Raw genomic sequence first — 13,491 nt, 5'->3', positions numbered from 1 at the left:
CAATTGACTGTCCACTTAAAAGAACAAATCTCCACTTTACATTATGCAAATATATAGTCCAGATGAAGTTCTAGGTATAAAATCATATTTACAAATGATAACCAATATTTTTAAGCTTTCATATTGGTATTTCCTCAGTCCTTTAGTAACTTTGTGAAAGAAGTATGCTGCATTGTATAAATTACAGTTCGTAAAATTTCAGACTGGGGCGGGGCAGGGCTTTCCTCTCCTTTTATACCCAGCCTCTTTTAGTTCTCAGAACTAAAACCTGTTGTCTTGTTTCCTATCTCTTTCATTTACCACTCTACTGGCTTTCTGTCTTTGTTGTTTTATCTTTAATTCTAAGAAGTTAATCTTTATTCTTTCACCATCATTCTGTACCTTTTCTTTCTAGCTAATATTTCTCTTAGTTGAATTTGGTACCTCCATTTCTGTCTTCTATACCATTAGCTTCTTTTGTGTTCCTCATGCATTCCTTTCGAGGAGAGCTCTATCTTTTACCACTTGTGTGTTCTATGGCTTTGTCCATCCTGTTAACTGCTGTACTTTTCTTACCAAGTATCTTTACTTGGTTCCTTTTAAATAATATTTAATATATTTGGTAGATGATGCCCAACCATGAATTAATCATCTATTCAAACAAGACTCAGTCATTTAGTCTCTCTAAGGAATAATACTCATTCATTTCGGAGACAAATATCATCAATATCAATATTTACAGTATTATTTCATCTGCTATACTGATCTATGAAAATTTCTTTCCACATTGTGTGTATGTCAATGAAAATGTCAATCATTCAAGTTAAGTAGCTATATACTATGGAACAAAATGAAGCAGTAGAAATTATATTTTGATTAAATTAGTCAAAACCATTTCTAAGACCATTGTTCCAAACTGAGAGGAAGTAGACCAAGAGAAGGGTTAGAGTGTTCCCCTAGAAAGAGGCTATCATAACATATGCTAAGAAAGAGTAATGTCCAGACTACACTTTGAAAGCTAGTGTGCTACAGCAGAATGACAAAGGGGAGAGAGAGAGAAAGAAATCTGAAAGAAAGACAATGTTATGAATTGTGCTCACCTCTTCTCCAATTTCATATACTGATGCCTAGAACAGAGGATTATAACTATTTGGCCAATAGGGCTTCTGATGGTTAATTCTGACTTGTCAAGTTGTCTGGATTTAGAATCATGCAGCAAACATTTCCTTGGGTGTGTCTGAAGACATTTCTGGAGAGGATATCTGAAATGAAAAGAGATTTCCTGAATGTGAGCAGTACCATGAGCAGTATCATCCTATAGACTGTCATCCCAGGCTATAGACAAATAAAACAAGAAGTGGGCTGAATGCCAACTTCCATCCCTCTGTGTTTCTTATCTGTACATGCAATGTGACCACACTTTCCTGCCACTGCCTCTTCCTAGCTGTGATAGATTGTATCCCCCAAATGGTGGGCCAAAATAAACCCTTTCCCTTTAAGTTTCTTCTTGTAAGGTATTTGGTCATGACATCAAGAAGTAATTAATATAGAATGTATAAAGGATAAGTAAATTATAATGAAGCTATTAAGGTGGGTCCTAATCTATTTTAACTGTGCACATCCTGATTAAGGAAGAATTTTGCCATACCAAAAAATTAGCAAACAAACAAAACAACATCAGCAACAACAAAACTACCATGGATGGATAGATGGAACAAAATGAATGTGTGGGACATAAAGGGAAAGCTGCCATCCACAAGCTAAGAAGAACAGTCACAAGGGAAACTAAATCTATCAATACTTCAGTCTTAGACTTGTAGCTTTAGGTAGTGAGGTGATAAATGTTTTTTGTTCATAAAGGCAGTGGTGATTTGCTATAGCAGCCTTGCCAACTAATGCAGATAAGCAGGAGCCACTGAACAGAGATCTTTATTCGCAGAAACTGGAATCACATGATTCATTTGTTTTACTAATGTAAAATGTTTCTTTCTCATTAAGATATACAACTTGATGGGGTTTGGTGAGAATAACAGTTAAGAGTCAGTTTCTTTACCATGAAAGGACAGATAAAAATCAACAGTGTGGGGATAATTATAAGTAATTTAGCTAAAGGCCCTGAAATAACCAGAGAAAAATAGAGCACAATAAGCAACATGAAAAGCTATAAAAATGCAAGACCCACCTATGTGGGACACAGGGCAGTGCAAACAGAAATCACACTCTGTGTAAGATTTTGTATGATTGAGAATAACAAGCCTTAGGTCTTCCACCATCACAGAGTCTCTAGAGTCTGAATTCTCTTATCCATTCACCCTACTTCTGGTAATGTTCAGGGTCTGAGCTCCTTCCATCTAGTCCTAGATAAAGCCAAACCCTCAAAGGCTAAGGGAATTTCATTTATAACCCAGTCTTAAGCTAAGCTGACTAGTAAATTTCATTCTGAGTCCCTCTGCTAAAGAATAGTTCAAACATGAAAAAAACAACTCAAGAAAGGGGCTTCTGCTGAAAGATCTAAGAAAGTCTGGTTTTTGCCATCGAACCAGATGCACGGGGTATCAGATAGGGACATAACCTGGTGCTGCTACAGCCTCAGTATCATCCAGCTACCATGTGAGTCTAACTATAGCATAGATGAAATGGTTAAGGAACAATTGGAAATGAAATCCTAACTACATAATTTTACCCCTGAATTCAGCCAGGTCTGATAGTTGTATTAGCCTCAAATCTATAGCTATATAGGTAGTAAACTCCTTTACTGATACCCTTCTATTTCACGTTGTAAATGTCTTTAGTATCTTTCAGCTAGACTGTCAGACTCATGAATGTAATGAGTGTCTTCTCGGTTCTATTCCTAGTATCTGGCAAAATACTTGACTCACAGAGGATAGAGTCAACATACACTTCCTGACTGGACGCTGAATTAATAGATTTTTTATACTCAAGTGCATTAGAGACTATTCAACTTTCTGTGTATATATGACTTTACAACATCAGGGATATATTTAAGTTTTGTGACTGCATGACTCAGAGAACTCAGTATTATCCTCTAAATATCATGACTTGTGTTTTTAGTGGATGATGTCATTTAATATACTCTCAAAACACCTCCGTAGCAAAAATCTACCCAAAAGACATATTTTCCACTCTTATCTGTACCCATCCTGTCTATCACCTCAGATCAGCAATAGTAGTGCACTGATTTGGAACTATCCTATAGATCCTTATTTGCCTTTCTCTTTCTTGGAAACCTTCTGTACATTCTTTAGGCTAATGTTACTCATTTGTTAATTCTCTCATTCATGTGTTAAGCTGGTGAGTCATTAGATATTGCTATATAACAAACATCCTTGGGTCTACTGGCTTAAACAGTATCTTATTTGCTTCAAGACTGTGTTTGTGCCACCTGGCTGTTTTCTACTGAGCTTAGCAGGGAGATTCTTCAGCTCATAGACTCTCCTATGTACCTGTACTTAGCTGCTGAGCTGACCGGCTCATGGTTACCTGGTCCGCAGTCACCTTGGCTAGAACAGAAACAATTTGCTTTGTGCACATTCCACTCTGTTATCCTGAATATTAACTTAAGATTAAATGCAAAAGCAAAACCCCCAGGTTCAGGGTACTATAGGATAAGGACTACTAAAAGAAATGACTGATGATATTGTATAATAAAAACAAATCTAGATTCAATTCAAGGAGGTTTTACTGAAAAGAGTTACAGCAAGGGGAGGATGGGGTGAGGAAGGAATTGCTGTAGAAGATGGAGACAAGAGTGACTCAAGAGTCAGGCAAAAAAGTTTTTCTTTTACAGGGAGGAGTAAACAAAGTGAGTCAGTCATAGACGAGGTGGACCAGCAAGCCAACAGTAGCAGAAACAGCAGAATCGCAACTCCTAGGCTTTGAAGCTGAGGTGGGAGCCAGTAAAGATGTCTAAGGAATCCTCATTTCCTAGGTCTACAAAGGTCTATCAACACCTGAGTGCTAAGGGCCCAGTGCCACACAGGAAAGGAGTGGTCACAGTGAAAGGCTCCAACTGCTCCTGCTCCCACCTGTCTGCTGCCACTGCTGGCTGCTATCTAAGGTCAAGGGATAGAAAAGCTACCAAAGACAAGGCTTGGAAAACTCACTCACCATAACTTCTATTCAGGTAGAGCTTGATGCCACCAGCTGATGATGAACATATTCGGTATATTTTGGGGGAAAGGAAATAATCAGGGCAGTTGCTAAGCCTCATGAAAAGTTCATCCAATTGGAGAATCAAACATACATATTTACACTATCTCCTTAAATATTGAAGAAAACAGGTCTTTGTGAATTGTAAATCACTTCACTTCATAACAGTGTCACTACTAACTTTAGGGATGATGTATCAGATGTCACTTTCCTTATACTGCATGAGCTTTTTGTTGTCATTTGAATAATTTTTTTAATAAATTAAGGGTGTTTATTTTTCTAAGCTGCTGAAAACTCTATCAGAAATAAGGGTTCCCCTGAGCCTAAGTGATTCTTCTGCATATATTTTATCGTGTGCCATTTACTAGAATTTAGTGATGTCACTTTCCCACATAAAACAAAATCTCCCTGGTCATTGTAATTTTTGAAGTATGCCAGTAATTCAAGTTTCCTGTGTTTTATGACTTTGTTACCTACATTTGCAAGTGGGTCATAGTTTTCTACTATTGTGCTTTTCTTGAACAACCAATTTATATATCTAGCTTTTATTAGCTTTGTAAATTTAGTTGAATAATTCCTTTCTCCCACACTTGTCTTTGGAAGTTTGAATTAGAAAGATTTTTAGAAATAATATTTTGGGATAGATGATATCAATCTTTATTTTGATAACTTGATTTTTACTTCTAGAAAATGAATACACCTACATTAAATCTTATTATTTATTTTTATGAATATGGTTATGTTTTTTAAATATCCACTAAATTATGTATTTTATTGTCAGGGGCAGCCCTGTTTATACACTGAAGGCTTAAAATCAGCCATAGGCCTGACTTATATGCCTGCTAACACAAAGTCTTAGGTCTCTGTGGAAAAACACTGAAACAGATAGCTATAAGCTATTGTAAACAAGCAGATTTGGTGGAAAATTACCAGCCTAAATAGTCACAGACCTTGTAGATAGGTAGCCTTGGTGGATAGTACCAACTTAGATAAGGACAAGTGAATCATAGGTGGAGTCATAGTGATCTGTCCCCTGAACCTTCACCCAGCTGACACCCTGTTCTGGAAGATATCTGTACTCCCCCTAAACACCTACGTTCCTGTGTCATCCCATTCCCCATATCCTGTCTTTTTGTGTATATAACCCCTGTGTGAAAAAAGTAAAATCGGTGATTTGATCAGACTATAGACAGATGGTCATTCTTTGTGTTCACCTGTTTTCCCCCATCTTCTCTTTCCGGTGACCTCCCCAGACCCCTGTTTAATGCCCTGCTGGACAAGACATTTTATTGTGAGTTTTTTGTAAAAATTACGATAATTTTTACTATAATGGTTATTTTACTTATAATTTTTGATAAAATTGATAAATATAATGAATTCTGTTTAAAAGAAATAACAAGAACATTCATAAAAGGCAAGTTTGGATCATAAAACCCTTCCTCAATGGAGCTTGGGGAGTCTCATAGAAAGTTAGGGAAAGATTGAGGAAATGGAAGAGGATAGGGACTCCACAGAAAGATCAACATAGCCAACTAACTTGGACCCTTGAGGGCTCCCAGAGACTGAATTACCAAAGAGTGAGCATGGGATGAACCCAGGCCACCTGCATATATGTATTAGATGAGCAGCTTGTTCTTCATGCAGGACCCCCAACAAGTGGAGCAGGGGTTGTCCCTGAGCCTGCTGCTTGCCTATGGATCCCATTCTTCTTCTCAATGGACAGCCTTGTCTGGTCTCAGTGGGAGAGAATATACCTAGTCCCTCAGTGACTTGATGTGTGGTGTCTTTTGAGAAGAGAAGGTGGAATGGGGGGACGACTTGAGTAGGGGAGTACTAGGAGAAGAAGAAGGGCTGGTATTGAGTTGTAAAGTGAATACATACATTTAATAAAACAATAATAATGATAATAATAATAATAATAATAATAAAGAATGGCTCACACAGGCTCATATATTTGAATACCAGGTCCCTAGTTGGTGGACTACTTTGAAAAGGATTAGGAGTTCTGACCTTGTTTGGGGAGTTGTGTCACCAAGAGTAGGCTTGGAGTTTTCAAAAGCCCAAGCTGGGATCAGTCTCTCTCTCAGCCTCCTGCTTCTGGATCAATGTAAATGCTCAATTCCTGCTCTAGAACTATGCCTACCAGCTGCCATGCTTTCTGCCATGATGGTCTATAACTATAAGCAAGTCCCCAATTAAATGCTTTCTTTTCTAAGTTGCCTTGGTCATGGTGTCTCTTCAGAGCAACAGAAAAATAACTATGGCACTGCTGAACAATTTTTTGAAACTCACTTTTTCTAAGTGGGACATTTTGACAAATATAGTCAGTGACTAATGTCTATTTTCTGTATTTAAGCTACGGTTTCCTTGTCTAAACTCTATGTATGTGGTTAATGTCCCTCCATCTTCTTCTTATCAGCCTTGCTGTAGATTGCTGACCTTGTTTGGAGAATTGTGTCACCAGGAGTAGGCTTGGAGTTTTCAAAAGCCCAAGCCGGGATCAGTCTCTCTCTCAGCTTCCTGCTTCTGCTGTCCACCATCAACACTTCACAGATTTTTTTAAATGTATTTTTTATCTTTTTCATGGATTGAAAATGAGTTTTTTCCTTATCTAAGATATTCTGATTACAGTTTCCCCTCCTTCTATTCTTCCCAGTTCCTCACTATCTCCTTTCCCATTCGGAGTCATTCCTTTTCTATGTCTCATTACAAAACAAACAGGCTTCTATGGGATAATAAAAAATTAAATAAAATAAGATAAAACAAAAAAACCCTAATACATCAAAATTGGATAAAACAAACAAAGAGAGAAAATAGCCCAAGAGAAGGCATAAGAAACAAAGAACCACTTGTTCACACATGCAGGAATCCCATAAAAACACTTAACTAGAAGCCATGATATATATGTAGAGGCCATGGTGAAACCCATGAAGGCCCTGTGTATGTTCACATGAGCTCTGACAGTGTTGATTTAGAGGGCCTTGTTTTCTTGGTGTCCTCCATCCCCTCTGGCTTTTATACTCTTTCTGCCTCCTCTTCCTCAGGGAGCCCTGAGCCCTGAGGGAAAGATTTGATAGATATATACCTTTTAGAGCTGAATGTTCTAAGGTCTTTCCCTCTCTGCCATTTGTCTGGCTGTGGTCTTTGTTTTGGTCCCATCTTCTGAGGAAGCAGTTTTCCCGATGAGTGCTGGGGAAGGCACTGATCTCTGAGTATAGCACAATGTCTATAGGTGTCATGTTATTACTGTTTAGGGCTGGAGAGACAGCTCAATGTTTAAGAGAACTCTTTGCTCTTGAAGAAGACTGGGGTTAACTTTTCAGCACCCCCATGGTGGCTTACAACCGCTACCTGTAACTCCAATTTCAGGGCATCTGATGACTCTTCAGGCTCTGCAGGACCTGGGTATACACACACTGCACATACATGCATACAGCCACTAACAAATAAATGTCTCCCAAGAAATTAAAGCCAAACAATTAATACCTATAGTGTTTGGACTTTGCTGTTACTCTTCCTCTAAAATTATCACTTAGCCTGTTTATTTTCATTCTTCCTAGTCACAGTGTAAAATAGTTTTGACATTGCTCAATGTCTGCAGTATATACATGTATGTATATACTGCAGGATTAATGTGTTCTGTGTTTACTCCTTTTGATTATGTCATGCTTTGCATTTATATTCCTTCTAATGTATCAATTATTCATAATTTCTAAACATGATTTAGGAGCATATTTAATACACTTTATTTTTAATTTCAAATTAAATTATATTATGATTATAGGATTTGTCTTGTATACACATTTCTTGGAATCATTAGGCATCCTTTATATCCTAGTTGAAAGCCATTTTTCCAGTGTTCTGTACATTAAATGTAACATTGTACAAGTTATTAGCATTGTGTTTTTAACGTTTCTACATAGTCTTATACAGATTTTATAGGCTAAAACTATCAGCTTGAATCTAAATTTTGCCTAAATTTTTTCTTTTGGTGAATTTGTTTTTCTTTATTTCAAATCATATATTATTTAACTAATACACAGGTCGATTGCTTTAATTTCTTCTTGATAGACATTGTAAAAGTGCATTCGCTTTTGGCCTTTGTTGCTGCTAATAGTTTTTTCTCTAAAATTTTTTTTGAAGAGGGTGGTTTTGCTTGTTTGTATTTTGAAACAGGACATTGATATGTACCCCAAGAAGGACTTGCACACACAATTCTATTGCCTCTGCCCCTTAAGCATGGGGCCTCTAGATGTATATCACCACAGAGAGATGGAATGCTCGAGATCACGAGCCAAAATTATCTTGAGGTATCTTCAGTCCTCTTTAAAAACTGTATTACATTTACTTGTATGAATGCATGCCACAGATCAGAGGACTTGTAGAGACTGACTCTCTCTTTCCAGCATGTGGGATCAGGGATCAAACGCGGGTTGTGAGGCTTGTCCGCCAGCATGTTGTCATCTCCCTGGCCTCAGCTTGTATTCCTACTCTGAGATTTAACCAAACTAACACATTTGTAGCTATTGGGTAAAACTTTTATAATATAGTAACTTAGCAAACAACTAGCATCTACTAATCCACAGGGTAATAATATCATATGATAACATCTGAAATGTGTAATGGAGCTTTACAGTTTCCTTGTAACCTTCCTGCTGGAGGTTCCCACCGACATATCTGATAAATTCATAGCTTTTTGGCTTTGCTTTTGTTCTATGATTATGAAAATTCTTCCATGATATAACATGCTGTTCTGGGCAGTCTAAGTCCATGTTTCTGGGCCATGATAGCTTGGCTCAGAATAAACTATATTGAATTCATTCACTTAAACAAGAAGAATGAAGATTAATTCCTGGTTTCCAAGGGGAAAGATACCAGGAAAGCCAACTTCATTAATTCACAGACAGAAATGGGAGAATTGTGGGTTGCTAGAAAGGAATCATTTATAAATGTGGACATCGTGATGCAGTAGGTGGAGGAGAGAATGCAGTGAAACATTCTAATAATACCAAAGGAACATGTGTGGGTGTCTGTGGTGGGGCTATGCCAAAGATGTACTAATGACTTAACTGACTGCTAACACAGGGATGAGGACAATACTGTGAGTTAGGAAAACCCAGGACCCTGATCACAGTATGCTGATGATATCTTGACCCCAGAATCTGTGAGAGAGACCCAGGCTGATGCCTCATCTCACTTAACCAAGCACTCAATTCTCAGAGCAGGAGATAATCTTGCTGCTGTTCTCAACGCCATTCCAAACCAGTGGTTCAGATATTTTTCCGGGAGGAGCCTGTCGTAAGAGACAGTGCCTAACCTCTTCTCAAAGGAACTGACTTCTAAAACCTAAGTTTAAGGACATAAAAAGGAGAGGTGTTAGGGAGAAGGGAAATAGGGAAGAGATTCATAATTTGAGGGAAGTATAGACTGGATCCTAAGCTAGTTGGCTGGTAAAGAAAACTTAGGGTCTAAGCCACCAAAAGGAAGTCTTCCTGAGCTCAGAAAAGCTATCAAACACTGACCTGACCCCAGTCCCCCAAATCAAATTAAATTTGATTAAATTATGTTAAAGAGCAATACAGGTTCTTGGGCATTATCAAAACAAGAGAATAAACAGACAACAGTTAGTGGAATTTAAAATTTGGGTGAGTGTGGTCATAAAGAGAAGGACTTGGGAGGCTGAGGCAGGCAGTTCTCGGAGGCTAGCTGGAGCTGCACAGAAAAAACCTGTCTTGAAAAATCACAAAAAAAATATAAATAAAATTTTCTGTTCTTCCTGCTGCTACTAAGGCAGAGCCGCTTGTAGAATGAGATACAGGAAGCGCTGGACATGGACTTCCTCCATCAGCAAGCTGACTGTGGGGACTTGAACCTCCTACCTCTCCAAGTACATCCTCATCATGATGGTCTTGCTGTGTGCGCCAGTCTGCGAAGAAGCTGTGCAGAGACTTGAAAACACTGCAGACCCTGTCTGGCTGCTGAGGTGTGACACTGATTGCAGTTCGCTAACCTAGTCTGGCTGAGCTGGGAAGGGCCAGCAGACAGACACTGGACAGCCGTTGCCTAGATTGTCTTCTTGTTCCTCCTTGGCCTATTGGTTCTCACTTCTTCCAAAAAGGACCTTTGGGTCATCCTTGGCTCGACAGGACCCTTTGTATAAGACGCTACAGGGGATCTTTCAGGTCCTGGGACAAACGAAAATGGATATGGTTGTAGAGTGAAAAATTATAGATACTGGGTATATAGAATCCTTTTTAGACATATAAAATATTCTTTAGGCTTTCTTTATAAGGACATGGAAAATTTTCTGAGAAACTGAGCCATGAAGCAAGTTAGGAATGTGGAAAGACCAGTCACCATTACTGGAACTGGCCTATTCCAAAGAGAAAGGAAAGAATGCAAGTGAACTAGGAGGAACCAAGCTGGGAACCAAGCTGGTAACCACAGTGACAGGGCAAGGCTGAAGTAACAAGGCAGGACCACATTCTTGAGAAAGATAATCGTACAGAGAGTTTTCACCTGACCCTGACTCCCATAGGTTGGGTTCCTTTGGAATGTTCCACTATTTTTATGTTATACCACCCTAGCAACCCCTCACCCCCTCCCCATTCCTTGGTTTGTGGTTTTTCCCTTTAAAAACCCCTCTCAAACTGGCTGTCGGGGTCAATTCAGCTCCTGCGTGGGCATACGAATTGACCAGCAGCTAGCTGTCACGCCCTAATAAACCTCGCAATTGCTCCGGTACATGGTGTCTCGAGCAGATTACTGGGTGGTCGCGACTTTCTGAGACTTGAGAGAGGGTCTCCCCTCTGCAGAGGTCTTCATGGTGAACTACACTATTCAGAGCTTCCAGCCTCAGCTGCAGGAACACTCCGTCCAGTTTGAGAGGGCTCAGTTTCATCAGCGCCTGAACAAAGAGCCCAGCCTCCTCAACCACACCACGAAGTGGCTCACTCAAGCAGCCACACAGCTCAGTTGCTCCTTCTACAAGTTGCTCTGACACACAGTTCTGCTGGCCTGTTTCCCAGTGATGTTGCAGTCCCAGAGCCGCTCAGCCCAGCAATGGTGCTGTCTCGCTGTCTCAGGGATTCCTGAATCTTCTCACCTGGGACCCTGAGAATGAAGTTTCCTGAGACCCAGCGGGCAGTCAGAACCTGGCTGCAGGAGCTGGAGTCGCAGTAGAACCAGCTAACCATAGTTGCCTCTGTCTTGCTGGTGGCCAGTAGCTTCTGTGGGAGTATTGTTTGGCTCACCCTAGTTTGTGGATAAGCTGAAACGAATCACTAAGTCCCAGGTGGAGGATTTCAACTCCAGGACCAAGGATGTAATGCAGACTGTGAGTGAGCAGGTGATCCAGGAAATCCATCAGAGCCGGCTGCTCTGAGCAGCGAGAATGTGGTATCCTGGATAGGACAACACTAGAACATTGCCAAAAAGGAAAAGTCTGTCCACAGCGTTATTGATCAGCGGATCCAAAGCAGCGCTTGAGGCTGGGTGCAGCGATCTCTCTTCGACCTTCCTGGGGGCCTCACTCTGATTGAAGCGGAGCTGGCAGAACTGGGCCAGAAGTTTGTCAGCCTGACTCATCACAGTCAGCAGATGTTTGCTCCTTATTACACCGAGATCTTAAAAAACCCCATCTCCCCAGCCCAGACCCTGACCATCAAAGTCGGGTCTCTCTGATGTCATCGGTTCAGAGCCTTGCCACCTTGGACCCAGGAGAAAGCCTATCTTCCTGGGATAACATCGTCAGTGAGCAGCAGAGCAGTGGGACCCCTCTGCCGCCTCCTTCCCCCGCCAGCACACCAGGGCTGTAAGGAGCAAACATATAAACAGTAAACAACTGGCCCAAACCCGTTCCATAATAAACTTCTGAACTAAAAAAAAAGGAAGGAAGGAAGGAAGGGTGGGTCTTCCCAAGATGAGTGTGCACACCTAAAGCTACACCTCCCAAAGGAGCAGTATCCTAGATCTAATGTCTGTGTGAGTGTATGCATGTGTTCATGTGTTCGTGTGTGTGTATGTGTGTGTGTGTGTGTGTATGCACTGTGTGTGCATGGTGTAAATATGGCATTTAGAATAGAAAGACGTGAAATTAAAGAGATAGACCTGTGTCCTTGTGAGTTCTGTGTATTAATTACATGCAGTGTGTATAATTTATAAATATTGCTTTCCACTCTGTAGATTATCTCTTTACTCTGTTGATTATGTCTTTTATGGAAGCTTTAAGCTAGATATAATCTTAGTTGTCCATTTCTGTATGTTCACTGTGCTTTGGTGCCCATCTCCAAACCTCTTCTCTACTCCTAGGTCCTGAAGAGTTTTCTCTGGTTGTTATTGCAGGATATATTACTTGATTATCTACAAGCATACTTCTTGCCTGGTGTATTAGTTACTTTTCTCATTGCTATGACAAAAGATGGAAGCAACTTATGGAAGAGTTTATGTAGGATCATTCCATCATAGCAGAGAAAACATGGCAGTGGGAGCCTAAGGCTGCTGGTGACATTGAGTCTGCAGTTAGGAAGCAGAAAGAGATGAATACTCATACTTAGTGTGCTTTCTTCTTTCCCTCTTTTTACTCGGTCTGTGACCTCAGCTATGGGTGGATCTTTCCTCTTTAGTTTAACCACTCTGTAAACACCCTCATACATTTGCCTGGCTGTATGCTACCTAGGTAATTCTAAAGCCAGTCATGTTGACAGTGAATGTTTTGCTGGTTCATTTTTTGTCTACTCCTCTGCTTTCACTGTAGTCTCCAAGGTAGGAACTCAGATCATCACACTCATGTAGCCAGTGTCTTTAGCTGCTGAGGCATCTCATGGGAGTTAAATGGTTTATGTTTACAGTTATTTTAAGTACAACTACTTACTTGATTTCTTCTTGTTTAGATAATTGGTATATATATACAGAAATATTCCTGACTTTTTCATGTTGATTTTGTGTCATTTTATTTAGAATATTTTAATATTTTTTGATGGTTTCTCCAGAGTTTTTATGTGTTATGATGATGTCATAAGTGTCACAAGTGGCTGTCTTGCTTCCTTCTTCCTCATTTGGATTCTCTTCACTTTTTTTTTATTGCTCTAGCTACAATTTTTGATGCTGTACTGACATAAACAAACAAACAAAAGTGATAAAAAAAAATCAGCTTTTCCAGAGCTTAGAAAGCTTTCAGCTTTTCCTCAATTTGATGTTAGCCACACAACGACAGGAGATGGCATTTTTTATGCTGTGCAGTTTTTCACTATGGAAAGAATGCCAAGTTTTATAAAATGTATATTTTTTTTGCATCTGCTGAGATCATATGTTATTTTGTCCTAAATTCTGTTGATATGGTAA

The 13,491-nt window shown here is 39.7% G+C and overlaps 1 pseudogene; it reads left to right on the top strand.

The window, feature by feature from the left end:
- The first annotated feature begins 9,931 nt into the window (after positions 1-9,931).
- On the top strand, positions 9,932-11,832 carry LOC114615489 (annotated as a pseudogene).
- Positions 11,833-13,491: the final 1,659 nt, after the last annotated feature.

Source organism: Grammomys surdaster, unplaced genomic scaffold (assembly GCF_004785775.1).
Source record: "Grammomys surdaster isolate TR1022 unplaced genomic scaffold, NIH_TR_1.0 130, whole genome shotgun sequence".
In the NCBI taxonomy this organism is placed as follows: Eukaryota; Metazoa; Chordata; class Mammalia; order Rodentia; family Muridae; genus Grammomys; species Grammomys surdaster.
Note: the sequence above shows the minus strand (reverse complement) of the source record. Positions and strands in the feature narration are given on the sequence as shown.